At 46.2% G+C, this 24869-nt stretch overlaps 25 non-coding genes across 25 annotated transcripts; 13 read left to right on the top strand and 12 right to left on the bottom strand.

Annotated features, from left to right (window-relative positions):
• Positions 1-474: 474 nt before the first annotated feature.
• TRNAR-ACG (transfer RNA arginine (anticodon ACG)) lies at positions 475-547 on the top strand. Its single transcript has one exon. It is a non-coding gene; the product is annotated as a tRNA-Arg (tRNA).
• A 1007-nt stretch (positions 548-1554) lies between these two features.
• Positions 1555-1661, bottom strand: LOC146819757 (U6 spliceosomal RNA). Its single transcript, XR_014964262.1, has one exon. It is a non-coding gene; the product is annotated as a U6 spliceosomal RNA (small nuclear RNA).
• Positions 1662-2439: 778 nt separating this feature from the next.
• Positions 2440-2512, top strand: TRNAR-ACG (transfer RNA arginine (anticodon ACG)). Its single transcript has one exon. It is a non-coding gene; the product is annotated as a tRNA-Arg (tRNA).
• A 1007-nt stretch (positions 2513-3519) lies between these two features.
• On the bottom strand, positions 3520-3626 carry LOC146819755 (U6 spliceosomal RNA). Its single transcript, XR_014964261.1, has one exon. It is a non-coding gene; the product is annotated as a U6 spliceosomal RNA (small nuclear RNA).
• Positions 3627-4398: 772 nt separating this feature from the next.
• Positions 4399-4471, top strand: TRNAR-ACG (transfer RNA arginine (anticodon ACG)). Its single transcript has one exon. It is a non-coding gene; the product is annotated as a tRNA-Arg (tRNA).
• A 1007-nt stretch (positions 4472-5478) lies between these two features.
• Positions 5479-5585, bottom strand: LOC146819753 (U6 spliceosomal RNA). Its single transcript, XR_014964446.1, has one exon. It is a non-coding gene; the product is annotated as a U6 spliceosomal RNA (small nuclear RNA).
• A 774-nt stretch (positions 5586-6359) lies between these two features.
• Positions 6360-6432, top strand: TRNAR-ACG (transfer RNA arginine (anticodon ACG)). The gene has a single exon. It is a non-coding gene; the product is annotated as a tRNA-Arg (tRNA).
• Positions 6433-7439: 1007 nt separating this feature from the next.
• LOC146819751 (U6 spliceosomal RNA) lies at positions 7440-7546 on the bottom strand. Its single transcript, XR_014964260.1, has one exon. It is a non-coding gene; the product is annotated as a U6 spliceosomal RNA (small nuclear RNA).
• A 774-nt stretch (positions 7547-8320) lies between these two features.
• On the top strand, positions 8321-8393 carry TRNAR-ACG (transfer RNA arginine (anticodon ACG)). The gene has a single exon. It is a non-coding gene; the product is annotated as a tRNA-Arg (tRNA).
• A 1006-nt stretch (positions 8394-9399) lies between these two features.
• On the bottom strand, positions 9400-9506 carry LOC146819749 (U6 spliceosomal RNA). The gene has a single exon (XR_014964258.1). It is a non-coding gene; the product is annotated as a U6 spliceosomal RNA (small nuclear RNA).
• Positions 9507-10278: 772 nt separating this feature from the next.
• On the top strand, positions 10279-10351 carry TRNAR-ACG (transfer RNA arginine (anticodon ACG)). Its single transcript has one exon. It is a non-coding gene; the product is annotated as a tRNA-Arg (tRNA).
• A 1007-nt stretch (positions 10352-11358) lies between these two features.
• LOC146819747 (U6 spliceosomal RNA) lies at positions 11359-11465 on the bottom strand. Its single transcript, XR_014964257.1, has one exon. It is a non-coding gene; the product is annotated as a U6 spliceosomal RNA (small nuclear RNA).
• A 778-nt stretch (positions 11466-12243) lies between these two features.
• TRNAR-ACG (transfer RNA arginine (anticodon ACG)) lies at positions 12244-12316 on the top strand. The gene has a single exon. It is a non-coding gene; the product is annotated as a tRNA-Arg (tRNA).
• A 1006-nt stretch (positions 12317-13322) lies between these two features.
• LOC146819745 (U6 spliceosomal RNA) lies at positions 13323-13429 on the bottom strand. Its single transcript, XR_014964256.1, has one exon. It is a non-coding gene; the product is annotated as a U6 spliceosomal RNA (small nuclear RNA).
• A 772-nt stretch (positions 13430-14201) lies between these two features.
• TRNAR-ACG (transfer RNA arginine (anticodon ACG)) lies at positions 14202-14274 on the top strand. Its single transcript has one exon. It is a non-coding gene; the product is annotated as a tRNA-Arg (tRNA).
• A 1007-nt stretch (positions 14275-15281) lies between these two features.
• LOC146819743 (U6 spliceosomal RNA) lies at positions 15282-15388 on the bottom strand. The gene has a single exon (XR_014964255.1). It is a non-coding gene; the product is annotated as a U6 spliceosomal RNA (small nuclear RNA).
• A 778-nt stretch (positions 15389-16166) lies between these two features.
• On the top strand, positions 16167-16239 carry TRNAR-ACG (transfer RNA arginine (anticodon ACG)). Its single transcript has one exon. It is a non-coding gene; the product is annotated as a tRNA-Arg (tRNA).
• A 1007-nt stretch (positions 16240-17246) lies between these two features.
• LOC146819741 (U6 spliceosomal RNA) lies at positions 17247-17353 on the bottom strand. Its single transcript, XR_014964254.1, has one exon. It is a non-coding gene; the product is annotated as a U6 spliceosomal RNA (small nuclear RNA).
• Positions 17354-18125: 772 nt separating this feature from the next.
• TRNAR-ACG (transfer RNA arginine (anticodon ACG)) lies at positions 18126-18198 on the top strand. The gene has a single exon. It is a non-coding gene; the product is annotated as a tRNA-Arg (tRNA).
• Positions 18199-19204: 1006 nt separating this feature from the next.
• Positions 19205-19311, bottom strand: LOC146819739 (U6 spliceosomal RNA). The gene has a single exon (XR_014964252.1). It is a non-coding gene; the product is annotated as a U6 spliceosomal RNA (small nuclear RNA).
• Positions 19312-20093: 782 nt separating this feature from the next.
• On the top strand, positions 20094-20166 carry TRNAR-ACG (transfer RNA arginine (anticodon ACG)). Its single transcript has one exon. It is a non-coding gene; the product is annotated as a tRNA-Arg (tRNA).
• Positions 20167-21173: 1007 nt separating this feature from the next.
• Positions 21174-21280, bottom strand: LOC146819737 (U6 spliceosomal RNA). The gene has a single exon (XR_014964411.1). It is a non-coding gene; the product is annotated as a U6 spliceosomal RNA (small nuclear RNA).
• Positions 21281-22052: 772 nt separating this feature from the next.
• Positions 22053-22125, top strand: TRNAR-ACG (transfer RNA arginine (anticodon ACG)). Its single transcript has one exon. It is a non-coding gene; the product is annotated as a tRNA-Arg (tRNA).
• A 1006-nt stretch (positions 22126-23131) lies between these two features.
• On the bottom strand, positions 23132-23238 carry LOC146819735 (U6 spliceosomal RNA). The gene has a single exon (XR_014964251.1). It is a non-coding gene; the product is annotated as a U6 spliceosomal RNA (small nuclear RNA).
• A 772-nt stretch (positions 23239-24010) lies between these two features.
• On the top strand, positions 24011-24083 carry TRNAR-ACG (transfer RNA arginine (anticodon ACG)). Its single transcript has one exon. It is a non-coding gene; the product is annotated as a tRNA-Arg (tRNA).
• Positions 24084-24869: the final 786 nt, after the last annotated feature.

The raw sequence follows: 24869 nt of genomic DNA, 5'->3' as shown, positions 1-24869 counted from the left end.
ACAGTAGGTTAGGTGAAGGGCTCTGAGAGGTGAAAGGCAGCATGCTTGGGTCCCTGGACAAGGTGAGCCTATGACAAGGTGTCTGAATTTTCGCCTGTATTGTAATATTAAACACTTTATTGTTGTACCCGCCTGCTGATTAAGGAGTCCTCAAGATCAGCTCCACACAGACGTGGAACTGATGATGTTAATGCAGAATATTTAAGAAACTGAGGCTGATCTAAAACATTTCCTTGGACCTAGGACCATTTCCCCTGACTTTTAGGTCCTTCGTCCTCCTAAAGTCCTTTGTATAAGTTAGGAACACCTGACAGAACAGAATTTCAGGAGGTCAGGTGGGTTTACTTGTGTCTTCTGGTTGTGAGCAGTAAACGTGGCTAAAAAGGTTGATGGAATGGTGTTTTAAAACACACACACACACACACACACAACTTCTGGTCCTCTTAAGGACAAAAGTATGGGTAATCCTACATGGGGCCAGTGGCGCAATGGATAACGCGTCTGACTACGGATCAGAAGATTGTAGGTTCGACTCCTATCTGGCTCGAAAGGGACATAGGTCCCTGTTTTATGGTATTCCTGTGGAATTCTTATTTACCTCAGACTTGTTGTAGGTTCAATATTCTCGAGCAGGACTCATCCAGCAGTCGTTCCATGGTAGGGCTGCAGTAATAGGACCACGGCTAGTTAAAAGTTTCCCATTTGCTGCTGGATTCTATGTGAAGGCCGTCATGTGGTGTGCTGCTTTTGTATTTCAACATGGGTCTCTGAGTCTCTAAACTAGGAAAAAATCTTGTTGAGAAAAGTGTGTGTGAGAGGGTCTGTGGGTGCAGGCAGGTGTGTGCACTTGAGTGCTGACCCATTTACATGTGTGAGAGGGACAAGCAAATTGCCTGTGGGATGTAGGCCTACAACTGGAACCAAGCAGCCAGGCAGAACCACAGGTAAGGAGAGAGGAAGGCAGTTCATTATTAGAGCAGGATCATGAGCATCTTGCCCTGCTCCCTTCTGCCCCGATCGGCCACGATCGGCCAAGACCTCTCTATTAGGGTGGAGCGTGAACATTTCTTGGACCTCAGAAACTGAGGGATGCAGCGCCGATATGTCCTCCAAGGGCCTAGAGGACCTGGTGCCCAATCATGCCTGGTGTTTTTCAGCTTACCCGACCAATCTGGTTGCAAGGCGGATTTTAACAGTACTGCTGAAAAGGGACTCCCAGACAGCCCTGAGGCCATCATTTGCATAGGCCCTCCCCTTCTCTTTCTCTTGCTTCCCACAAAGCAACGCATCGCTGGCAGCAGTATAGATTTGGGGGTTGTGAAGAATAATGACAGGGAGGCTGAAGAAGGGAAAGAAAAGTCCCAGAAGTCCTGCAGGCTTCCTTGCTAAATGCAGCTGGCCATAGAGTGCACCTTCATTACTGCGAGGTAAATACATTAAAAATGTTGAGGAGAGACAAATTGAAAAATAGATATTAGGAGGAAAGCACTGGAACCTGCTTTATTATTTCAATTAGTCTTGAAAACATAGAACATTTCTCTCCTGAAAGCTGGTAAAAATATGGAACGCTTCACGAATTTGCGTGTCATCCTTGCGCAGGGGCCATGCTAATCTTCTCTGTATCGTTCCAATTTTAGTATATGTGCCGCCGAAGCGAGCACACTTCATTGATGAACCTACAATGTTTATAAACTCTCTAAATCTACGGTCTCTAGACATAGGGTGGCCTGGCAGAGATGCTCGTATGGCCAGTAAGCATTCAAATCTGAGCCAATGGGCAAAAATGCATGAAGAGTAACAATCCATTATTCTTCACTGCATTTGTGGTCCAAGACTTCACCAATTGGAAGTATGTAGATTATGCCAGGGTTGCAAAGGCTCATGGTTCAGGCTACTGACAAGGAACATTGTGACATCATGCTGCCTGTGGAACAGTGATATTAAAGGTGAGACAGCTGCACAGTAGGTTAGGTGAAGGGCTCTGAGAGGTGAAAGGCAGCATGCTTGGGTCCCTGGACAAGGTGAGCCTATGACAAGGTGTCTGAATTTTCGCCTGTATTGTAATATTAAACACTTTATTGTTGTACCCGCCTGCTGATTAAGGAGTCCTCAAGATCAGCTCCACACAGACGTGGAACTGATGATGTTAATGCAGAATATTTAAGAAACTGAGGCTGATCTAAAACATTTCCTTGGACCTAGGACCATTTCCCCTGACTTTTAGGTCCTTCGTCCTCCTAAAGTCCTTTGTATAAGTTAGGAACACCTGACAGAACAGAATTTCAGGAGGTCAGGTGGGTTTACTTGTGTCTTCTGGTTGTGAGCAGTAAACGTGGCTAAAAAGGTTGATGGAATGGTGTTTTAAAACACACACACACACACACACACACACACAACTTCTGGTCCTCTTAAGGACAAAAGTATGGGTAATCCTACATGGGGCCAGTGGCGCAATGGATAACGCGTCTGACTACGGATCAGAAGATTGTAGGTTCGACTCCTATCTGGCTCGAAAGGGTCATAGGTCCCTGTTTTATGGTATTCCTGTGGAATTCTTATTTACCTCAGACTTGTTGTAGGTTCAATATTCTCGAGCAGGACTCATCCAGCAGTCGTTCCATGGTAGGGCTGCAGTAATAGGACCACGGCTAGTTAAAAGTTTCCCATTTGCTGCTGGATTCTATGTGAAGGCCGTCATGTGGTGTGCTGCTTTTGTATTTCAAAATGGGTCTCTGAGTCTCTAAACTAGGAAAAAATCTTGTTGAGAAAAGTGTGTGTGAGAGGGTCTGTGGGTGCAGGCAGGTGTGTGCACTTGAGTGCTGACCCATTTACATGTGTGAGAGGGACAAGCAAATTGCCTGTGGGATGTAGGCCTACAACTGGAACCAAGCAGCCAGGCAGAACCACAGGTAAGGAGAGAGGAAGGCAGTTCATTATTAGAGCAGGATCATGAGCATCTTGCCCTGCTCCCTTCTGCCCCGATCGGCCACGATCGGCCAAGACCTCTCTATTAGGGTGGAGGGTGAACATTTCTTGGACCTCAGAAACTGAGGGATGCAGCGCCGATATGTCCTCCAAGGGCCTAGAGGACCTGGTGCCCAATCATGCCTGGTGTTTTTCAGCTTACCCGACCAATCTGGTTGCAAGGCGGATATTAACAGTACTGCTGAAAAGGGACTCCCAGACAGCCCTGAGGCCATCATTTGCATAGGCCCTCCCCTTCTCTTTCTCTTGCTTCCCACAAAGCAACGCATCGCTGGCAGCAGTATAGATTTGGGGGTTGTGAAGAATAATGACAGGGAGGCTGAAGAAGGGAAAGAAAAGTCCCAGAAGTCCTGCAGGCTTCCTTGCTAAATGCAGCTGGCCATAGAGTGCACCTTCATTACTGCGAGGTAAATACATTAAAAATGTTGAGGAGAGACAAATTGAAAAATAGATATTAGGAGGAAAGCACTGGAACCTGCTTTATTATTTCAATTAGTCTTGAAAACATAGAACATTTCTCTCCTGAAAGCTGGTAAAAATATGGAACGCTTCACGAATTTGCGTGTCATCCTTGCGCAGGGGCCATGCTAATCTTCTCTGTATCGTTCCAATTTTAGTATATGTGCCGCCGAAGCGAGCACACTTCATTGATGAACCTACAATGTTTATAAACTCTCTAAATCTACGGTCTCTAGACATAGGGTGGCCTGGCAGAGATGCTCGTATGGCCAGTAAGCATTCAAATCCGAGCCAATGGGCAAAAATGCATGAAGAGTAACAATCCATTATTCTTCACTGCATTTGTGGTCCAGGACTTCACCAATTGGAAGTATGTAGATTATGCCAGGGTTGCAAAGGCTCATGGTTCAGGCTACTGACAAGGAACATTGTGACATCATGCTGCCTGTGGAACAGTGATATTAAAGGTGAGACAGCTGCACAGTAGGTTAGGTGAAGGGCTCTGAGAGGTGAAAGGCAGCATGCTTGGGTCCCTGGACAAGGTGAGCCTATGACAAGGTGTCTGAATTTTCGCCTGTATTGTAATATTAAACACTTTATTGTTGTACCCGCCTGCTGATTAAGGAGTCCTCAAGATCAGCTCCACACAGACGTGGAACTGATGATGTTAATGCAGAATATTTAAGAAACTGAGGCTGATCTAAAACATTTCCTTGGACCTAGGACCATTTCCCCTGACTTTTAGGTCCTTCGTCCTCCTAAAGTCCTTTGTATAAGTTAGGAACACCTGACAGAACAGAATTTCAGGAGGTCAGGTGGGTTTACTTGTGTCTTCTGGTTGTGAGCAGTAAACGTGGCTAAAAAGGTTGATGGAATGGTGTTTTAAAACACACACACACACACACACACAACTTCTGGTCCTCTTAAGGACAAAAGTATGGGTAATCCTACATGGGGCCAGTGGCGCAATGGATAACGCATCTGACTACGGATCAGAAGATTGTAGGTTCGACTCCTATCTGGCTCGAAAGGGTCATAGGTCCCTGTTTTATGGTATTCCTGTGGAATTCTTATTTACCTCAGACTTGTTGTAGGTTCAATATTCTCGAGCAGGACTCATCCAGCAGTCGTTCCATGGTAGGGCTGCAGTAATAGGACCACGGCTAGTTAAAAGTTTCCCATTTGCTGCTGGATTCTATGTGAAGGCCGTCATGTGGTGTGCTGCTTTTGTATTTCAACATGGGTCTCTGAGTCTCTAAACTAGGAAAAAATCTTGTTGAGAAAAGTGTGTGTGAGAGGGTCTGTGGGTGCAGGCAGGTGTGTGCACTTGAGTGCTGACCCATTTACATGTGTGAGAGGGACAAGCAAATTGCCTGTGGGATGTAGGCCTACAACTGGAACCAAGCAGCCAGGCAGAACCACAGGTAAGGAGAGAGGAAGGCAGTTCATTATTAGAGCAGGATCATGAGCATCTTGCCCTGCTCCCTTCTGCCCCGATCGGCCACGATCGGCCAAGACCTCTCTATTAGGGTGGAGGGTGAACATTTCTTGGACCTCAGAAACTGAGGGATGCAGCGCCGATATGTCCTCCAAGGGCCTAGAGGACCTGGTGCCCAATCATGCCTGGTGTTTTTCAGCTTACCCGACCAATCTGGTTGCAAGGCGGATTTTAACAGTACTGCTGAAAAGGGACTCCCAGACAGCCCTGAGGCCATCATTTGCATAGGCCCTCCCCTTCTCTTTCTCTTGCTTCCCACAAAGCAACGCATCGCTGGCAGCAGTATAGATTTGGGGGTTGTGAAGAATAATGACAGGGAGGCTGAAGAAGGGAAAGAAAAGTCCCAGAAGTCCTGCAGGCTTCCTTGCTAAATGCAGCTGGCCATAGAGTGCACCTTCATTACTGCGAGGTAAATACATTAAAAATGTTGAGGAGAGACAAATTGAAAAATAGATATTAGGAGGAAAGCACTGGAACCTGCTTTATTATTTCAATTAGTCTTGAAAACATAGAACATTTCTCTCCTGAAAGCTGGTAAAAATATGGAACGCTTCACGAATTTGCGAGTCATCCTTGCGCAGGGGCCATGCTAATCTTCTCTGTATCGTTCCAATTTTAGTATATGTGCCGCCGAAGCGAGCACACTTCATTGATGAACCTACAATGTTTATAAACTCTCTAAATCTACGGTCTCTAGACATAGGGTGGCCTGGCAGAGATGCTCGTATGGCCAGTAAGCATTCAAATCTGAGCCAATGGGCAAAAATGCATGAAGAGTAACAATCCATTATTCTTCACTGCATTTGTGGTCCAAGACTTCACCAATTGGAAGTATGTAGATTATGCCAGGGTTGCAAAGGCTCATGGTTCAGGCTACTGACAAGGAACATTGTGACATCATGCTGCCTGTGGAACAGTGATATTAAAGGTGAGACAGCTGCACAGTAGGTTAGGTGAAGGGCTCTGAGAGGTGAAAGGCAGCATGCTTGGGTCCCTGGACAAGGTGAGCCTATGACAAGGTGTCTGAATTTTCGCCTGTATTGTAATATTAAACACTTTATTGTTGTACCCGCCTGCTGATTAAGGAGTCCTCAAGATCAGCTCCACACAGACGTGGAACTGATGATGTTAATGCAGAATATTTAAGAAACTGAGGCTGATCTAAAACATTTCCTTGGACCTAGGACCATTTCCCCTGACTTTTAGGTCCTTCGTCCTCCTAAAGTCCTTTGTATAAGTTAGGAACACCTGACAGAACAGAATTTCAGGAGGTCAGGTGGGTTTACTTGTGTCTTCTGGTTGTGAGCAGTAAACGTGGCTAAAAAGGTTGATGGAATGGTGTTTTAAAACACACACACACACACACACACACAACTTCTGGTCCTCTTAAGGACAAAAGTATGGGTAATCCTACATGGGGCCAGTGGCGCAATGGATAACGCGTCTGACTACGGATCAGAAGATTGTAGGTTCGACTCCTATCTGGCTCGAAAGGGTCATAGGTCCCTGTTTTATGGTATTCCTGTGGAATTCTTATTTACCTCAGACTTGTTGTAGGTTCAATCTTCTCGAGCAGGACTCATCCAGCAGTCGTTCCATGGTAGGGCTGCAGTAATAGGACCACGGCTAGTTAAAAGTTTCCCATTTGCTGCTGGATTCTATGTGAAGGCCGTCATGTGGTGTGCTGCTTTTGTATTTCAACATGGGTCTCTGAGTCTCTAAACTAGGAAAAAATCTTGTTGAGAAAAGTGTGTGTGAGAGGGTCTGTGGGTGCAGGCAGGTGTGTGCACTTGAGTGCTGACCCATTTACATGTGTGAGAGGGACAAGCAAATTGCCTGTGGGATGTAGGCCTACAACTGGAACCAAGCAGCCAGGCAGAACCACAGGTAAGGAGAGAGGAAGGCAGTTCATTATTAGAGCAGGATCATGAGCATCTTGCCCTGCTCCCTTCTGCCCCGATCGGCCACGATCGGCCAAGACCTCTCTATTAGGGTGGAGGGTGAACATTTCTTGGACCTCAGAAACTGAGGGATGCAGCGCCGATATGTCCTCCAAGGGCCTAGAGGACCTGGTGCCCAATCATGCCTGGTGTTTTTCAGCTTACCCGACCAATCTGGTTGCAAGGCGGATTTTAACAGTACTGCTGAAAAGGGACTCCCAGACAGCCCTGAGGCCATCATTTGCATAGGCCCTCCCCTTCTCTTTCTCTTGCTTCCCACAAAGCAACGCATCGCTGGCAGCAGTATAGATTTGGGGGTTGTGAAGAATAATGACAGGGAGGCTGAAGAAGGGAAAGAAAAGTCCCAGAAGTCCTGCAGGCTTCCTTGCTAAATGCAGCTGGCCATAGAGTGCACCTTCATTACTGCGAGGTAAATACATTAAAAATGTTGAGGAGAGACAAATTGAAAAATAGATATTAGGAGGAAAGCACTGGAACCTGCTTTATTATTTCAATTAGTCTTGAAAACATAGAACATTTCTCTCCTGAAAGCTGGTAAAAATATGGAACGCTTCACGAATTTGCGTGTCATCCTTGCGCAGGGGCCATGCTAATCTTCTCTGTATCGTTCCAATTTTAGTATATGTGCCGCCGAAGCGAGCACACTTCATTGATGAACCTACAATGTTTATAAACTCTCTAAATCTACGGTCTCTAGACATAGGGTGGCCTGGCAGAGATGCTCGTATGGCCAGTAAGCATTCAAATCTGAGCCAATGGGCAAAAATGCATGAAGAGTAACAATCCATTATTCTTCACTGCATTTGTGGTCCAAGACTTCACCAATTGGAAGTATGTAGATTATGCCAGGGTTGCAAAGGCTCATGGTTCAGGCTACTGACAAGGAACATTGTGACATCATGCTGCCTGTGGAACAGTGATATTAAAGGTGAGACAGCTGCACAGTAGGTTAGGTGAAGGGCTCTGAGAGGTGAAAGGCAGCATGCTTGGGTCCCTGGACAAGGTGAGCCTATGACAAGGTGTCTGAATTTTCGCCTGTATTGTAATATTAAACACTTTATTGTTGTACCCGCCTGCTGATTAAGGAGTCCTCAAGATCAGCTCCACACAGACGTGGAACTGATGATGTTAATGCAGAATATTTAAGAAACTGAGGCTGATCTAAAACATTTCCTTGGACCTAGGACCATTTCCCCTGACTTTTAGGTCCTTCGTCCTCCTAAAGTCCTTTGTATAAGTTAGGAACACCTGACAGAACAGAATTTCAGGAGGTCAGGTGGGTTTACTTGTGTCTTCTGGTTGTGAGCAGTAAACGTGGCTAAAAAGGTTGATGGAATGGTGTTTTAAAACACACACACACACACACACACACAACTTCTGGTCCTCTTAAGGACAAAAGTATGGGTAATCCTACATGGGGCCAGTGGCGCAATGGATAACGCGTCTGACTACGGATCAGAAGATTGTAGGTTCGACTCCTATCTGGCTCGAAAGGGTCATAGGTCCCTGTTTTATGGTATTCCTGTGGAATTCTTATTTACCTCAGACTTGTTGTAGGTTCAATCTTCTCGAGCAGGACTCATCCAGCAGTCGTTCCATGGTAGGGCTGCAGTAATAGGACCACGGCTAGTTAAAAGTTTCCCATTTGCTGCTGGATTCTATGTGAAGGCCGTCATGTGGTGTGCTGCTTTTGTATTTCAACATGGGTCTCTGAGTCTCTAAACTAGGAAAAAATCTTGTTGAGAAAAGTGTGTGTGAGAGGGTCTGTGGGTGCAGGCAGGTGTGTGCACTTGAGTGCTGACCCATTTACATGTGTGAGAGGGACAAGCAAATTGCCTGTGGGATGTAGGCCTACAACTGGAACCAAGCAGCCAGGCAGAACCACAGGTAAGGAGAGAGGAAGGCAGTTCATTATTAGAGCAGGATCATGAGCATCTTGCCCTGCTCCCTTCTGCCCGATCGGCCACGATCGGCCAAGACCTCTCTATTAGGGTGGAGGGTGAACATTTCTTGGACCTCAGAAACTGAGGGATGCAGCGCCGATATGTCCTCCAAGGGCCTAGAGGACCTGGTGCCCAATCATGCCTGGTGTTTTTCAGCTTACCCGACCAATCTGGTTGCAAGGCGGATTTTAACAGTACTGCTGAAAAGGGACTCCCAGACAGCCCTGAGGCCATCATTTGCATAGGCCCTCCCCTTCTCTTTCTCTTGCTTCCCACAAAGCAACGCATCGCTGGCAGCAGTATAGATTTGGGGGTTGTGAAGAATAATGACAGGGAGGCTGAAGAAGGGAAAGAAAAGTCCCAGAAGTCCTGCAGGCTTCCTTGCTAAATGCAGCTGGCCATAGAGTGCACCTTCATTACTGCGAGGTAAATACATTAAAAATGTTGAGGAGAGACAAATTGAAAAATAGATATTAGGAGGAAAGCACTGGAACCTGCTTTATTATTTCAATTAGTCTTGAAAACATAGAACATTTCTCTCCTGAAAGCTGGTAAAAATATGGAACGCTTCACGAATTTGCGTGTCATCCTTGCGCAGGGGCCATGCTAATCTTCTCTGTATCGTTCCAATTTTAGTATATGTGCCGCCGAAGCGAGCACACTTCATTGATGAACCTACAATGTTTATAAACTCTCTAAATCTACGGTCTCTAGACATAGGGTGGCCTGGCAGAGATGCTCGTATGGCCAGTAAGCATTCAAATCTGAGCCAATGGGCAAAAATGCATGAAGAGTAACAATCCATTATTCTTCACTGCATTTGTGGTCCAAGACTTCACCAATTGGAAGTATGTAGATTATGCCAGGGTTGCAAAGGCTCATGGTTCAGGCTACTGACAAGGAACATTGTGACATCATGCTGCCTGTGGAACAGTGATATTAAAGGTGAGACAGCTGCACAGTAGGTTAGGTGAAGGGCTCTGAGAGGTGAAAGGCAGCATGCTTGGGTCCCTGGACAAGGTGAGCCTATGACAAGGTGTCTGAATTTTCGCCTGTATTGTAATATTAAACACTTTATTGTTGTACCCGCCTGCTGATTAAGGAGTCCTCAAGATCAGCTCCACACAGACGTGGAACTGATGATGTTAATGCAGAATATTTAAGAAACTGAGGCTGATCTAAAACATTTCCTTGGACCTAGGACCATTTCCCCTGACTTTTAGGTCCTTCGTCCTCCTAAAGTCCTTTGTATAAGTTAGGAACACCTGACAGAACAGAATTTCAGGAGGTCAGGTGGGTTTACTTGTGTCTTCTGGTTGTGAGCAGTAAACGTGGCTAAAAAGGTTGATGGAATGGTGTTTTAAAACACACACACACACACACACACAACTTCTGGTCCTCTTAAGGACAAAAGTATGGGTAATCCTACATGGGGCCAGTGGCGCAATGGATAACGCGTCTGACTACGGATCAGAAGATTGTAGGTTCGACTCCTATCTGGCTCGAAAGGGTCATAGGTCCCTGTTTTATGGTATTCCTGTGGAATTCTTATTTACCTCAGACTTGTTGTAGGTTCAATCTTCTCGAGCAGGACTCATCCAGCAGTCGTTCCATGGTAGGGCTGCAGTAATAGGACCACGGCTAGTTAAAAGTTTCCCATTTGCTGCTGGATTCTATGTGAAGGCCGTCATGTGGTGTGCTGCTTTTGTATTTCAACATGGGTCTCTGAGTCTCTAAACTAGGAAAAAATCTTGTTGAGAAAAGTGTGTGTGAGAGGGTCTGTGGGTGCAGGCAGGTGTGTGCACTTGAGTGCTGACCCATTTACATGTGTGAGAGGGACAAGCAAATTGCCTGTGGGATGTAGGCCTACAACTGGAACCAAGCAGCCAGGCAGAACCACAGGTAAGGAGAGAGGAAGGCAGTTCATTATTAGAGCAGGATCATGAGCATCTTGCCCTGCTCCCTTCTGCCCCGATCGGCCACGATCGGCCAAGACCTCTCTATTAGGGTGGAGGGTGAACATTTCTTGGACCTCAGAAACTGAGGGATGCAGCGCCGATATGTCCTCCAAGGGCCTAGAGGACCTGGTGCCCAATCATGCCTGGTGTTTTTCAGCTTACCCGACCAATCTGGTTGCAAGGCGGATTTTAACAGTACTGCTGAAAAGGGACTCCCAGACAGCCCTGAGGCCATCATTTGCATAGGCCCTCCCCTTCTCTTTCTCTTGCTTCCCACAAAGCAACGCATCGCTGGCAGCAGTATAGATTTGGGGGTTGTGAAGAATAATGACAGGGAGGCTGAAGAAGGGAAAGAAAAGTCCCAGAAGTCCTGCAGGCTTCCTTGCTAAATGCAGCTGGCCATAGAGTGCACCTTCATTACTGCGAGGTAAATACATTAAAAATGTTGAGGAGAGACAAATTGAAAAATAGATATTAGGAGGAAAGCACTGGAACCTGCTTTATTATTTCAATTAGTCTTGAAAACATAGAACATTTCTCTCCTGAAAGCTGGTAAAAATATGGAACGCTTCACGAATTTGCGTGTCATCCTTGCGCAGGGGCCATGCTAATCTTCTCTGTATCGTTCCAATTTTAGTATATGTGCCGCCGAAGCGAGCACACTTCATTGATGAACCTACAATGTTTATAAACTCTCTAAATCTACGGTCTCTAGACATAGGGTGGCCTGGCAGAGATGCTCGTATGGCCAGTAAGCATTCAAATCTGAGCCAATGGGCAAAAATGCATGAAGAGTAACAATCCATTATTCTTCACTGCATTTGTGGTCCAAGACTTCACCAATTGGAAGTATGTAGATTATGCCAGGGTTGCAAAGGCTCATGGTTCAGGCTACTGACAAGGAACATTGTGACATCATGCTGCCTGTGGAACAGTGATATTAAAGGTGAGACAGCTGCACAGTAGGTTAGGTGAAGGGCTCTGAGAGGTGAAAGGCAGCATGCTTGGGTCCCTGGACAAGGTGAGCCTATGACAAGGTGTCTGAATTTTCGCCTGTATTGTAATATTAAACACTTTATTGTTGTACCCGCCTGCTGATTAAGGAGTCCTCAAGATCAGCTCCACACAGACGTGGAACTGATGATGTTAATGCAGAATATTTAAGAAACTGAGGCTGATCTAAAACATTTCCTTGGACCTAGGACCATTTCCCCTGACTTTTAGGTCCTTCGTCCTCCTAAAGTCCTTTGTATAAGTTAGGAACACCTGACAGAACAGAATTTCAGGAGGTCAGGTGGGTTTACTTGTGTCTTCTGGTTGTGAGCAGTAAACGTGGCTAAAAAGGTTGATGGAATAGTGTTTTAAAACACACACACACACACACACACACACACAACTTCTGGTCCTCTTAAGGACAAAAGTATGGGTAATCCTACATGGGGCCAGTGGCGCAATGGATAACGCGTCTGACTACGGATCAGAAGATTGTAGGTTCGACTCCTATCTGGCTCGAAAGGGTCATAGGTCCCTGTTTTATGGTATTCCTGTGGAATTCTTATTTACCTCAGACTTGTTGTAGGTTCAATCTTCTCGAGCAGGACTCATCCAGCAGTCGTTCCATGGTAGGGCTGCAGTAATAGGACCACGGCTAGTTAAAAGTTTCCCATTTGCTGCTGGATTCTATGTGAAGGCCGTCATGTGGTGTGCTGCTTTTGTATTTCAACATGGGTCTCTGAGTCTCTAAACTAGGAAAAAATCTTGTTGAGAAAAGTGTGTGTGAGAGGGTCTGTGGGTGCAGGCAGGTGTGTGCACTTGAGTGCTGACCCATTTACATGTGTGAGAGGGACAAGCAAATTGCCTGTGGGATGTAGGCCTACAACTGGAACCAAGCAGCCAGGCAGAACCACAGGTAAGGAGAGAGGAAGGCAGTTCATTATTAGAGCAGGATCATGAGCATCTTGCCCTGCTCCCTTCTGCCCGATCGGCCACGATCGGCCAAGACCTCTCTATTAGGGTGGAGGGTGAACATTTCTTGGACCTCAGAAACTGAGGGATGCAGCGCCGATATGTCCTCCAAGGGCCTAGAGGACCTGGTGCCCAATCATGCCTGGTGTTTTTCAGCTTACCCGACCAATCTGGTTGCAAGGCGGATTTTAACAGTACTGCTGAAAAGGGACTCCCAGACAGCCCTGAGGCCATCATTTGCATAGGCCCTCCCCTTCTCTTTCTCTTGCTTCCCACAAAGCAACGCATCGCTGGCAGCAGTATAGATTTGGGGGTTGTGAAGAATAATGACAGGGAGGCTGAAGAAGGGAAAGAAAAGTCCCAGAAGTCCTGCAGGCTTCCTTGCTAAATGCAGCTGGCCATAGAGTGCACCTTCATTACTGCGAGGTAAATACATTAAAAATGTTGAGGAGAGACAAATTGAAAAATAGATATTAGGAGGAAAGCACTGGAACCTGCTTTATTATTTCAATTAGTCTTGAAAACATAGAACATTTCTCTCCTGAAAGCTGGTAAAAATATGGAACGCTTCACGAATTTGCGTGTCATCCTTGCGCAGGGGCCATGCTAATCTTCTCTGTATCGTTCCAATTTTAGTATATGTGCCGCCGAAGCGAGCACACTTCATTGATGAACCTACAATGTTTATAAACTCTCTAAATCTACGGTCTCTAGACATAGGGTGGCCTGGCAGAGATGCTCGTATGGCCAGTAAGCATTCAAATCTGAGCCAATGGGCAAAAATGCATGAAGAGTAACAATCCATTATTCTTCACTGCATTTGTGGTCCAAGACTTCACCAATTGGAAGTATGTAGATTATGCCAGGGTTGCAAAGGCTCATGGTTCAGGCTACTGACAAGGAACATTGTGACATCATGCTGCCTGTGGAACAGTGATATTAAAGGTGAGACAGCTGCACAGTAGGTTAGGTGAAGGGCTCTGAGAGGTGAAAGGCAGCATGCTTGGGTCCCTGGACAAGGTGAGCCTATGACAAGGTGTCTGAATTTTCGCCTGTATTGTAATATTAAACACTTTATTGTTGTACCCGCCTGCTGATTAAGGAGTCCTCAAGATCAGCTCCACACAGACGTGGAACTGATGATGTTAATGCAGAATATTTAAGAAACTGAGGCTGATCTAAAACATTTCCTTGGACCTAGGACCATTTCCCCTGACTTTTAGGTCCTTCGTCCTCCTAAAGTCCTTTGTATAAGTTAGGAACACCTGACAGAACAGAATTTCAGGAGGTCAGGTGGGTTTACTTGTGTCTTCTGGTTGTGAGCAGTAAACGTGGCTAAAAAGGTTGATGGAATGGTGTTTTAAAACACACACACACACACACACACAACTTCTGGTCCTCTTAAGGACAAAAGTATGGGTAATCCTACATGGGGCCAGTGGCGCAATGGATAACGCGTCTGACTACGGATCAGAAGATTGTAGGTTCGACTCCTATCTGGCTCGAAAGGGACATAGGTCCCTGTTTTATGGTATTCCTGTGGAATTCTTATTTACCTCAGACTTGTTGTAGGTTCAATATTCTCGAGCAGGACTCATCCAGCAGTCGTTCCATGGTAGGGCTGCAGTAATAGGACCACGGCTAGTTAAAAGTTTCCCATTTGCTGCTGGATTCTATGTGAAGGCCGTCATGTGGTGTGCTGCTTTTGTATTTCAACATGGGTCTCTGAGTCTCTAAACTAGGAAAAAATCTTGTTGAGAAAAGTGTGTGTGAGAGGGTCTGTGGGTGCAGGCAGGTGTGTGCACTTGAGTGCTGACCCATTTACATGTGTGAGAGGGACAAGCAAATTGCCTGTGGGATGTAGGCCTACAACTGGAACCAAGCAGCCAGGCAGAACCACAGGTAAGGAGAGAGGAAGGCAGTTCATTATTAGAGCAGGATCATGAGCATCTTGCCCTGCTCCCTTCTGCCCCGATCGGCCACGATCGGCCAAGACCTCTCTATTAGGGTGGAGCGTGAACATTTCTTGGACCTCAGAAACTGAGGGATGCAGCGCCGATATGTCCTCCAAGGGCCTAGAGGACCTGGTGCCCAATCATGCCTGGTGTTTTTCAGCTTACCCGACCAATCTGGTTGCAAGGCGGATTTTAACAGTACTGCTGAAAAGGGACTCCCAGACAGCCCTGAGGCCATCATTTGCATAGGCCCTCCCCTTCTCTTTCTCTTGCTTCCCACAAAGCAACGCATCGCTGGCAGCAGTATAGATTTGGGGGTTGTGAAGAATAATGACAGGGAGGCTGAAGAAGGGAAAGAAAAGTCCCAGAAGTCCTGCAGGCTTCCTTGCTAAATGCAGCTGGCCATAGAGTGCACCTTCATTACTGCGAGGTAAATACATTAAAAATGTTGAGGAGAGACAAATTGAAAAATAGATATTAGGAGGAAAGCACTGGAACCTGCTTTATTATTTCAATTAGTCTTGAAAACATAGAACATTTCTCTCCTGAAAGCTGGTAAAAATATGGAACGCTTCACGAATTTGCGTGTCATCCTTGCGCAGGGGCCATGCTAATCTTCTCTGTATCGTTCCAATTTTAGTATATGTGCCGCCGAAGCGAGCACACTTCATTGATGAACCTACAATGTTTATAAACTCTCTAAATCTACGGTCTCTAGACATAGGGTGGCCTGGCAGAGATGCTCGTATGGCCAGTAAGCATTCAAATCTGAGCCAATGGGCAAAAATGCATGAAGAGTAACAATCCATTATTCTTCACTGCATTTGTGGTCCAAGACTTCACCAATTGGAAGTATGTAGATTATGCCAGGGTTGCAAAGGCTCATGGTTCAGGCTACTGACAAGGAACATTGTGACATCATGCTGCCTGTGGAACAGTGATATTAAAGGTGAGACAGCTGCACAGTAGGTTAGGTGAAGGGCTCTGAGAGGTGAAAGGCAGCATGCTTGGGTCCCTGGACAAGGTGAGCCTATGACAAGGTGTCTGAATTTTCGCCTGTATTGTAATATTAAACACTTTATTGTTGTACCCGCCTGCTGATTAAGGAGTCCTCAAGATCAGCTCCACACAGACGTGGAACTGATGATGTTAATGCAGAATATTTAAGAAACTGAGGCTGATCTAAAACATTTCCTTGGACCTAGGACCATTTCCCCTGACTTTTAGGTCCTTCGTCCTCCTAAAGTCCTTTGTATAAGTTAGGAACACCTGACAGAACAGAATTTCAGGAGGTCAGGTGGGTTTACTTGTGTCTTCTGGTTGTGAGCAGTAAACGTGGCTAAAAAGGTTGATGGAATGGTGTTTTAAAACACACACACACACACACACACACACACAACTTCTGGTCCTCTTAAGGACAAAAGTATGGGTAATCCTACATGGGGCCAGTGGCGCAATGGATAACGCGTCTGACTACGGATCAGAAGATTGTAGGTTCGACTCCTATCTGGCTCGAAAGGGTCATAGGTCCCTGTTTTATGGTATTCCTGTGGAATTCTTATTTACCTCAGACTTGTTGTAGGTTCAATATTCTCGAGCAGGACTCATCCAGCAGTCGTTCCATGGTAGGGCTGCAGTAATAGGACCACGGCTAGTTAAAAGTTTCCCATTTGCTGCTGGATTCTATGTGAAGGCCGTCATGTGGTGTGCTGCTTTTGTATTTCAAAATGGGTCTCTGAGTCTCTAAACTAGGAAAAAATCTTGTTGAGAAAAGTGTGTGTGAGAGGGTCTGTGGGTGCAGGCAGGTGTGTGCACTTGAGTGCTGACCCATTTACATGTGTGAGAGGGACAAGCAAATTGCCTGTGGGATGTAGGCCTACAACTGGAACCAAGCAGCCAGGCAGAACCACAGGTAAGGAGAGAGGAAGGCAGTTCATTATTAGAGCAGGATCATGAGCATCTTGCCCTGCTCCCTTCTGCCCCGATCGGCCACGATCGGCCAAGACCTCTCTATTAGGGTGGAGGGTGAACATTTCTTGGACCTCAGAAACTGAGGGATGCAGCGCCGATATGTCCTCCAAGGGCCTAGAGGACCTGGTGCCCAATCATGCCTGGTGTTTTTCAGCTTACCCGACCAATCTGGTTGCAAGGCGGATTTTAACAGTACTGCTGAAAAGGGACTCCCAGACAGCCCTGAGGCCATCATTTGCATAGGCCCTCCCCTTCTCTTTCTCTTGCTTCCCACAAAGCAACGCATCGCTGGCAGCAGTATAGATTTGGGGGTTGTGAAGAATAATGACAGGGAGGCTGAAGAAGGGAAAGAAAAGTCCCAGAAGTCCTGCAGGCTTCCTTGCTAAATGCAGCTGGCCATAGAGTGCACCTTCATTACTGCGAGGTAAATACATTAAAAATGTTGAGGAGAGACAAATTGAAAAATAGATATTAGGAGGAAAGCACTGGAACCTGCTTTATTATTTCAATTAGTCTTGAAAACATAGAACATTTCTCTCCTGAAAGCTGGTAAAAATATGGAACGCTTCACGAATTTGCGTGTCATCCTTGCGCAGGGGCCATGCTAATCTTCTCTGTATCGTTCCAATTTTAGTATATGTGCCGCCGAAGCGAGCACACTTCATTGATGAACCTACAATGTTTATAAACTCTCTAAATCTACGGTCTCTAGACATAGGGTGGCCTGGCAGAGATGCTCGTATGGCCAGTAAGCATTCAAATCTGAGCCAATGGGCAAAAATGCATGAAGAGTAACAATCCATTATTCTTCACTGCATTTGTGGTCCAAGACTTCACCAATTGGAAGTATGTAGATTATGCCAGGGTTGCAAAGGCTCATGGTTCAGGCTACTGACAAGGAACATTGTGACATCATGCTGCCTGTGGAACAGTGATATTAAAGGTGAGACAGCTGCACAGTAGGTTAGGTGAAGGGCTCTGAGAGGTGAAAGGCAGCATGCTTGGGTCCCTGGACAAGGTGAGCCTATGACAAGGTGTCTGAATTTTCGCCTGTATTGTAATATTAAACACTTTATTGTTGTACCCGCCTGCTGATTAAGGAGTCCTCAAGATCAGCTCCACACAGACGTGGAACTGATGATGTTAATGCAGAATATTTAAGAAACTGAGGCTGATCTAAAACATTTCCTTGGACCTAGGACCATTTCCCCTGACTTTTAGGTCCTTCGTCCTCCTAAAGTCCTTTGTATAAGTTAGGAACACCTGACAGAACAGAATTTCAGGAGGTCAGGTGGGTTTACTTGTGTCTTCTGGTTGTGAGCAGTAAACGTGGCTAAAAAGGTTGATGGAATGGTGTTTTAAAACACACACACACACACACACACAACTTCTGGTCCTCTTAAGGACAAAAGTATGGGTAATCCTACATGGGGCCAGTGGCGCAATGGATAACGCGTCTGACTACGGATCAGAAGATTGTAGGTTCGACTCCTATCTGGCTCGAAAGGGTCATAGGTCCCTGTTTTATGGTATTCCTGTGGAATTCTTATTTACCTCAGACTTGTTGTAGGTTCAATCTTCTCGAGCAGGACTCATCCAGCAGTCGTTCCATGGTAGGGCTGCAGTAATAGGACCACGGCTAGTTAAAAGTTTCCCATTTGCTGCTGGATTCTATGTGAAGGCCGTCATGTGGTGTGCTGCTTTTGTATTTCAACATGGGTCTCTGAGTCTCTAAACTAGGAAAAAATCTTGTTGAGAAAAGTGTGTGTGAGAGGGTCTGTGGGTGCAGGCAGGTGTGTGCACTTGAGTGCTGACCCATTTACATGTGTGAGAGGGACAAGCAAATTGCCTGTGGGATGTAGGCCTACAACTGGAACCAAGCAGCCAGGCAGAACCACAGGTAAGGAGAGAGGAAGGCAGTTCATTATTAGAGCAGGATCATGAGCATCTTGCCCTGCTCCCTTCTGCCCGATCGGCCACGATCGGCCAAGACCTCTCTATTAGGGTGGAGGGTGAACATTTCTTGGACCTCAGAAACTGAGGGATGCAGCGCCGATATGTCCTCCAAGGGCCTAGAGGACCTGGTGCCCAATCATGCCTGGTGTTTTTCAGCTTACCCGACCAATCTGGTTGCAAGGCGGATTTTAACAGTACTGCTGAAAAGGGACTCCCAGACAGCCGTGAGGCCATCATTTGCATAGGCCCTCCCCTTCTCTTTCTCTTGCTTCCCACAAAGCAACGCATCGCTGGCAGCAGTATAGATTTGGGGGTTGTGAAGAATAATGACAGGGAGGCTGAAGAAGGGAAAGAAAAGTCCCAGAAGTCCTGCAGGCTTCCTTGCTAAATGCAGCTGGCCATAGAGTGCACCTTCATTACTGCGAGGTAAATACATTAAAAATGTTGAGGAGAGACAAATTGAAAAATAGATATTAGGAGGAAAGCACTGGAACCTGCTTTATTATTTCAATTAGTCTTGAAAACATAGAACATTTCTCTCCTGAAAGCTGGTAAAAATATGGAACGCTTCACGAATTTGCGTGTCATCCTTGCGCAGGGGCCATGCTAATCTTCTCTGTATCGTTCCAATTTTAGTATATGTGCCGCCGAAGCGAGCACACTTCATTGATGAACCTACAATGTTTATAAACTCTCTAAATCTACGGTCTCTAGACATAGGGTGGCCTGGCAGAGATGCTCGTATGGCCAGTAAGCATTCAAATCTGAGCCAATGGGCAAAAATGCATGAAGAGTAACAATCCATTATTCTTCACTGCATTTGTGGTCCAAGACTTCACCAATTGGAAGTATGTAGATTATGCCAGGGTTGCAAAGGCTCATGGTTCAGGCTACTGACAAGGAACATTGTGACATCATGCTGCCTGTGGAACAGTGATATTAAAGGTGAGACAGCTGCACAGTAGGTTAGGTGAAGGGCTCTGAGAGGTGAAAGGCAGCATGCTTGGGTCCCTGGACAAGGTGAGCCTATGACAAGGTGTCTGAATTTTCGCCTGTATTGTAATATTAAACACTTTATTGTTGTACCCGCCTGCTGATTAAGGAGTCCTCAAGATCAGCTCCACACAGACGTGGAACTGATGATGTTAATGCAGAATATTTAAGAAACTGAGGCTGATCTAAAACATTTCCTTGGACCTAGGACCATTTCCCCTGACTTTTAGGTCCTTCGTCCTCCTAAAGTCCTTTGTATAAGTTAGGAACACCTGACAGAACAGAATTTCAGGAGGTCAGGTGGGTTTACTTGTGTCTTCTGGTTGTGAGCAGTAAACGTGGCTAAAAAGGTTGATGGAATGGTGTTTTAAAACACACACACACACACACACACACACACACACAACTTCTGGTCCTCTTAAGGACAAAAGTATGGGTAATCCTACATGGGGCCAGTGGCGCAATGGATAACGCGTCTGACTACGGATCAGAAGATTGTAGGTTCGACTCCTATCTGGCTCGAAAGGGTCATAGGTCCCTGTTTTATGGTATTCCTGTGGAATTCTTATTTACCTCAGACTTGTTGTAGGTTCAATATTCTCGAGCAGGACTCATCCAGCAGTCGTTCCATGGTAGGGCTGCAGTAATAGGACCACGGCTAGTTAAAAGTTTCCCATTTGCTGCTGGATTCTATGTGAAGGCCGTCATGTGGTGTGCTGCTTTTGTATTTCAACATGGGTCTCTGAGTCTCTAAACTAGGAAAAAATCTTGTTGAGAAAAGTGTGTGTGAGAGGGTCTGTGGGTGCAGGCAGGTGTGTGCACTTGAGTGCTGACCCATTTACATGTGTGAGAGGGACAAGCAAATTGCCTGTGGGATGTAGGCCTACAACTGGAACCAAGCAGCCAGGCAGAACCACAGGTAAGGAGAGAGGAAGGCAGTTCATTATTAGAGCAGGATCATGAGCATCTTGCCCTGCTCCCTTCTGCCCCGATCGGCCACGATCGGCCAAGACCTCTCTATTAGGGTGGAGGGTGAACATTTCTTGGACCTCAGAAACTGAGGGATGCAGCGCCGATATGTCCTCCAAGGGCCTAGAGGACCTGGTGCCCAATCATGCCTGGTGTTTTTCAGCTTACCCGACCAATCTGGTTGCAAGGCGGATTTTAACAGTACTGCTGAAAAGGGACTCCCAGACAGCCCTGAGGCCATCATTTGCATAGGCCCTCCCCTTCTCTTTCTCTTGCTTCCCACAAAGCAACGCATCGCTGGCAGCAGTATAGATTTGGGGGTTGTGAAGAATAATGACAGGGAGGCTGAAGAAGGGAAAGAAAAGTCCCAGAAGTCCTGCAGGCTTCCTTGCTAAATGCAGCTGGCCATAGAGTGCACCTTCATTACTGCGAGGTAAATACATTAAAAATGTTGAGGAGAGACAAATTGAAAAATAGATATTAGGAGGAAAGCACTGGAACCTGCTTTATTATTTCAATTAGTCTTGAAAACATAGAACATTTCTCTCCTGAAAGCTGGTAAAAATATGGAACGCTTCACGAATTTGTGTGTCATCCTTGCGCAGGGGCCATGCTAATCTTCTCTGTATCGTTCCAATTTTAGTATATGTGCCGCCGAAGCGAGCACACTTCATTGATGAACCTACAATGTTTATAAACTCTCTAAATCTACGGTCTCTAGACATAGGGTGGCCTGGCAGAGATGCTCGTATGGCCAGTAAGCATTCAAATCCGAGCCAATGGGCAAAAATGCATGAAGAGTAACAATCCATTATTCTTCCCTGCATTTGTGGTCCAGGACTTCACCAATTGGAAGTATGTAGATTATGCCAGGGTTGCAAAGGCTCATGGTTCAGGCTACTGACAAGGAACATTGTGACATCATGCTGCCTGTGGAACAGTGATATTAAAGGTGAGACAGCTGCACAGTAGGTTAGGTGAAGGGCTCTGAGAGGTGAAAGGCAGCATGCTTGGGTCCCTGGACAAGGTGAGCCTATGACAAGGTGTCTGAATTTTCGCCTGTATTGTAATATTAAACACTTTATTGTTGTACCCGCCTGCTGATTAAGGAGTCCTCAAGATCAGCTCCACACAGACGTGGAACTGATGATGTTAATGCAGAATATTTAAGAAACTGAGGCTGATCTAAAACATTTCCTTGGACCTAGGACCATTTCCCCTGACTTTTAGGTCCTTCGTCCTCCTAAAGTCCTTTGTATAAGTTAGGAACACCTGACAGAACAGAATTTCAGGAGGTCAGGTGGGTTTACTTGTGTCTTCTGGTTGTGAGCAGTAAACGTGGCTAAAAAGGTTGATGGAATGGTGTTTTAAAACACACACACACACACACACACAACTTCTGGTCCTCTTAAGGACAAAAGTATGGGTAATCCTACATGGGGCCAGTGGCGCAATGGATAACGCGTCTGACTACGGATCAGAAGATTGTAGGTTCGACTCCTATCTGGCTCGAAAGGGTCATAGGTCCCTGTTTTATGGTATTCCTGTGGAATTCTTATTTACCTCAGACTTGTTGTAGGTTCAATATTCTCGAGCAGGACTCATCCAGCAGTCGTTCCATGGTAGGGCTGCAGTAATAGGACCACGGCTAGTTAAAAGTTTCCCATTTGCTGCTGGATTCTATGTGAAGGCCGTCATGTGGTGTGCTGCTTTTGTATTTCAACATGGGTCTCTGAGTCTCTAAACTAGGAAAAAATCTTGTTGAGAAAAGTGTGTGTGAGAGGGTCTGTGGGTGCAGGCAGGTGTGTGCACTTGAGTGCTGACCCATTTACATGTGTGAGAGGGACAAGCAAATTGCCTGTGGGATGTAGGCCTACAACTGGAACCAAGCAGCCAGGCAGAACCACAGGTAAGGAGAGAGGAAGGCAGTTCATTATTAGAGCAGGATCATGAGCATCTTGCCCTGCTCCCTTCTGCCCGATCGGCCACGATCGGCCAAGACCTCTCTATTAGGGTGGAGGGTGAACATTTCTTGGACCTCAGAAACTGAGGGATGCAGCGCCGATATGTCCTCCAAGGGCCTAGAGGTCCTGGTGCCCAATCATGCCTGGTGTTTTTCAGCTTACCCGACCAATCTGGTTGCAAGGCGGATTTTAACAGTACTGCTGAAAAGGGACTCCCAGACAGCCCTGAGGCCATCATTTGCATAGGCCCTCCCCTTCTCTTTCTCTTGCTTCCCACAAAGCAACGCATCGCTGGCAGCAGTATAGATTTGGGGGTTGTGAAGAATAATGACAGGGAGGCTGAAGAAGGGAAAGAAAAGTCCCAGAAGTCCTGCAGGCTTCCTTGCTAAATGCAGCTGGCCATAGAGTGCACCTTCATTACTGCGAGGTAAATACATAAAAAATGTTGAGGAGAGACAAATTGAAAAATAGATATTAGGAGGAAAGCACTGGAACCTGCTTTATTATTACAATTAGTCTTGAAAACATAGAACATTTCTCTCCTGAAAGCTGGTAAAAATATGGAACGCTTCACGAATTTGCGTGTCATCCTTGCGCAGGGGCCATGCTAATCTTCTCTGTATCGTTCCAATTTTAGTATATGTGCCGCCGAAGCGAGCACACTTCATTGATGAACCTACAATGTTTATAAACTCTCTAAATCTACGGTCTCTAGACATAGGGTGGCCTGGCAGAGATGCTCGTATGGCCAGCAAGCATTCAAATCTGAGCCAATGGGCAAAAATGCATGAAGAGTAACAATCCATTATTCTTCACTGCATTTGTGGTCCAAGACTTCACCAATTGGAAGTATGTAGATTATGCCAGGGTTGCAAAGGCTCATGGTTCAGGCTACTGACAAGGAACATTGTGACATCATGCTGCCTGTGGAACAGTGATATTAAAGGTGAGACAGCTGCACAGTAGGTTAGGTGAAGGGCTCTGAGAGGTGAAAGGCAGCATGCTTGGGTCCCTGGACAAGGTGAGCCTATGACAAGGTGTCTGAATTTTCGCCTGTATTGTAATATTAAACACTTTATTGTTGTACCCGCCTGCTGATTAAGGAGTCCTCAAGATCAGCTCCACACAGACGTGGAACTGATGATGTTAATGCAGAATATTTAAGAAACTGAGGCTGATCTAAAACATTTCCTTGGACCTAGGACCATTTCCCCTGACTTTTAGGTCCTTCGTCCTCCTAAAGTCCTTTGTATAAGTTAGGAACACCTGACAGAACAGAATTTCAGGAGGTCAGGTGGGTTTACTTGTGTCTTCTGGTTGTGAGCAGTAAACGTGGCTAAAAAGGTTGATGGAATGGTGTTTTAAAACACACACACACACACACACACAACTTCTGGTCCTCTTAAGGACAAAAGTATGGGTAATCCTACATGGGGCCAGTGGCGCAATGGATAACGCGTCTGACTACGGATCAGAAGATTGTAGGTTCGACTCCTATCTGGCTCGAAAGGGTCATAGGTCCCTGTTTTATGGTATTCCTGTGGAATTCTTATTTACCTCAGACTTGTTGTAGGTTCAATCTTCTCGAGCAGGACTCATCCAGCAGTCGTTCCATGGTAGGGCTGCAGTAATAGGACCACGGCTAGTTAAAAGTTTCCCATTTGCTGCTGGATTCTATGTGAAGGCCGTCATGTGGTGTGCTGCTTTTGTATTTCAACATGGGTCTCTGAGTCTCTAAACTAGGAAAAAATCTTGTTGAGAAAAGTGTGTGTGAGAGGGTCTGTGGGTGCAGGCAGGTGTGTGCACTTGAGTGCTGACCCATTTACATGTGTGAGAGGGACAAGCAAATTGCCTGTGGGATGTAGGCCTACAACTGGAACCAAGCAGCCAGGCAGAACCACAGGTAAGGAGAGAGGAAGGCAGTTCATTATTAGAGCAGGATCATGAGCATCTTGCCCTGCTCCCTTCTGCCCGATCGGCCACGATCGGCCAAGACCTCTCTATTAGGGTGGAGGGTGAACATTTCTTGGACCTCAGAAACTGAGGGATGCAGCGCCGATATGTCCTCCAAGGGCCTAGAGGACCTGGTGCCCAATCATGCCTGGTGTTTTTCAGCTTACCCGACCAATCTGGTTGCAAGGCGGATTTTAACAGTACTGCTGAAAAGGGACTCCCAGACAGCCGTGAGGCCATCATTTGCATAGGCCCTCCCCTTCTCTTTCTCTTGCTTCCCACAAAGCAACGCATCGCTGGCAGCAGTATAGATTTGGGGGTTGTGAAGAATAATGACAG

Source organism: Triturus cristatus, chromosome 6 (assembly GCF_964204655.1).
Source record: "Triturus cristatus chromosome 6, aTriCri1.1, whole genome shotgun sequence".
Lineage (NCBI taxonomy): Eukaryota > Metazoa > Chordata > Amphibia > Caudata > Salamandridae > Triturus > Triturus cristatus.
The sequence above is the reverse complement of the archived record's forward strand: the minus strand, read 5'-3'. Positions and strand labels throughout refer to the sequence as shown.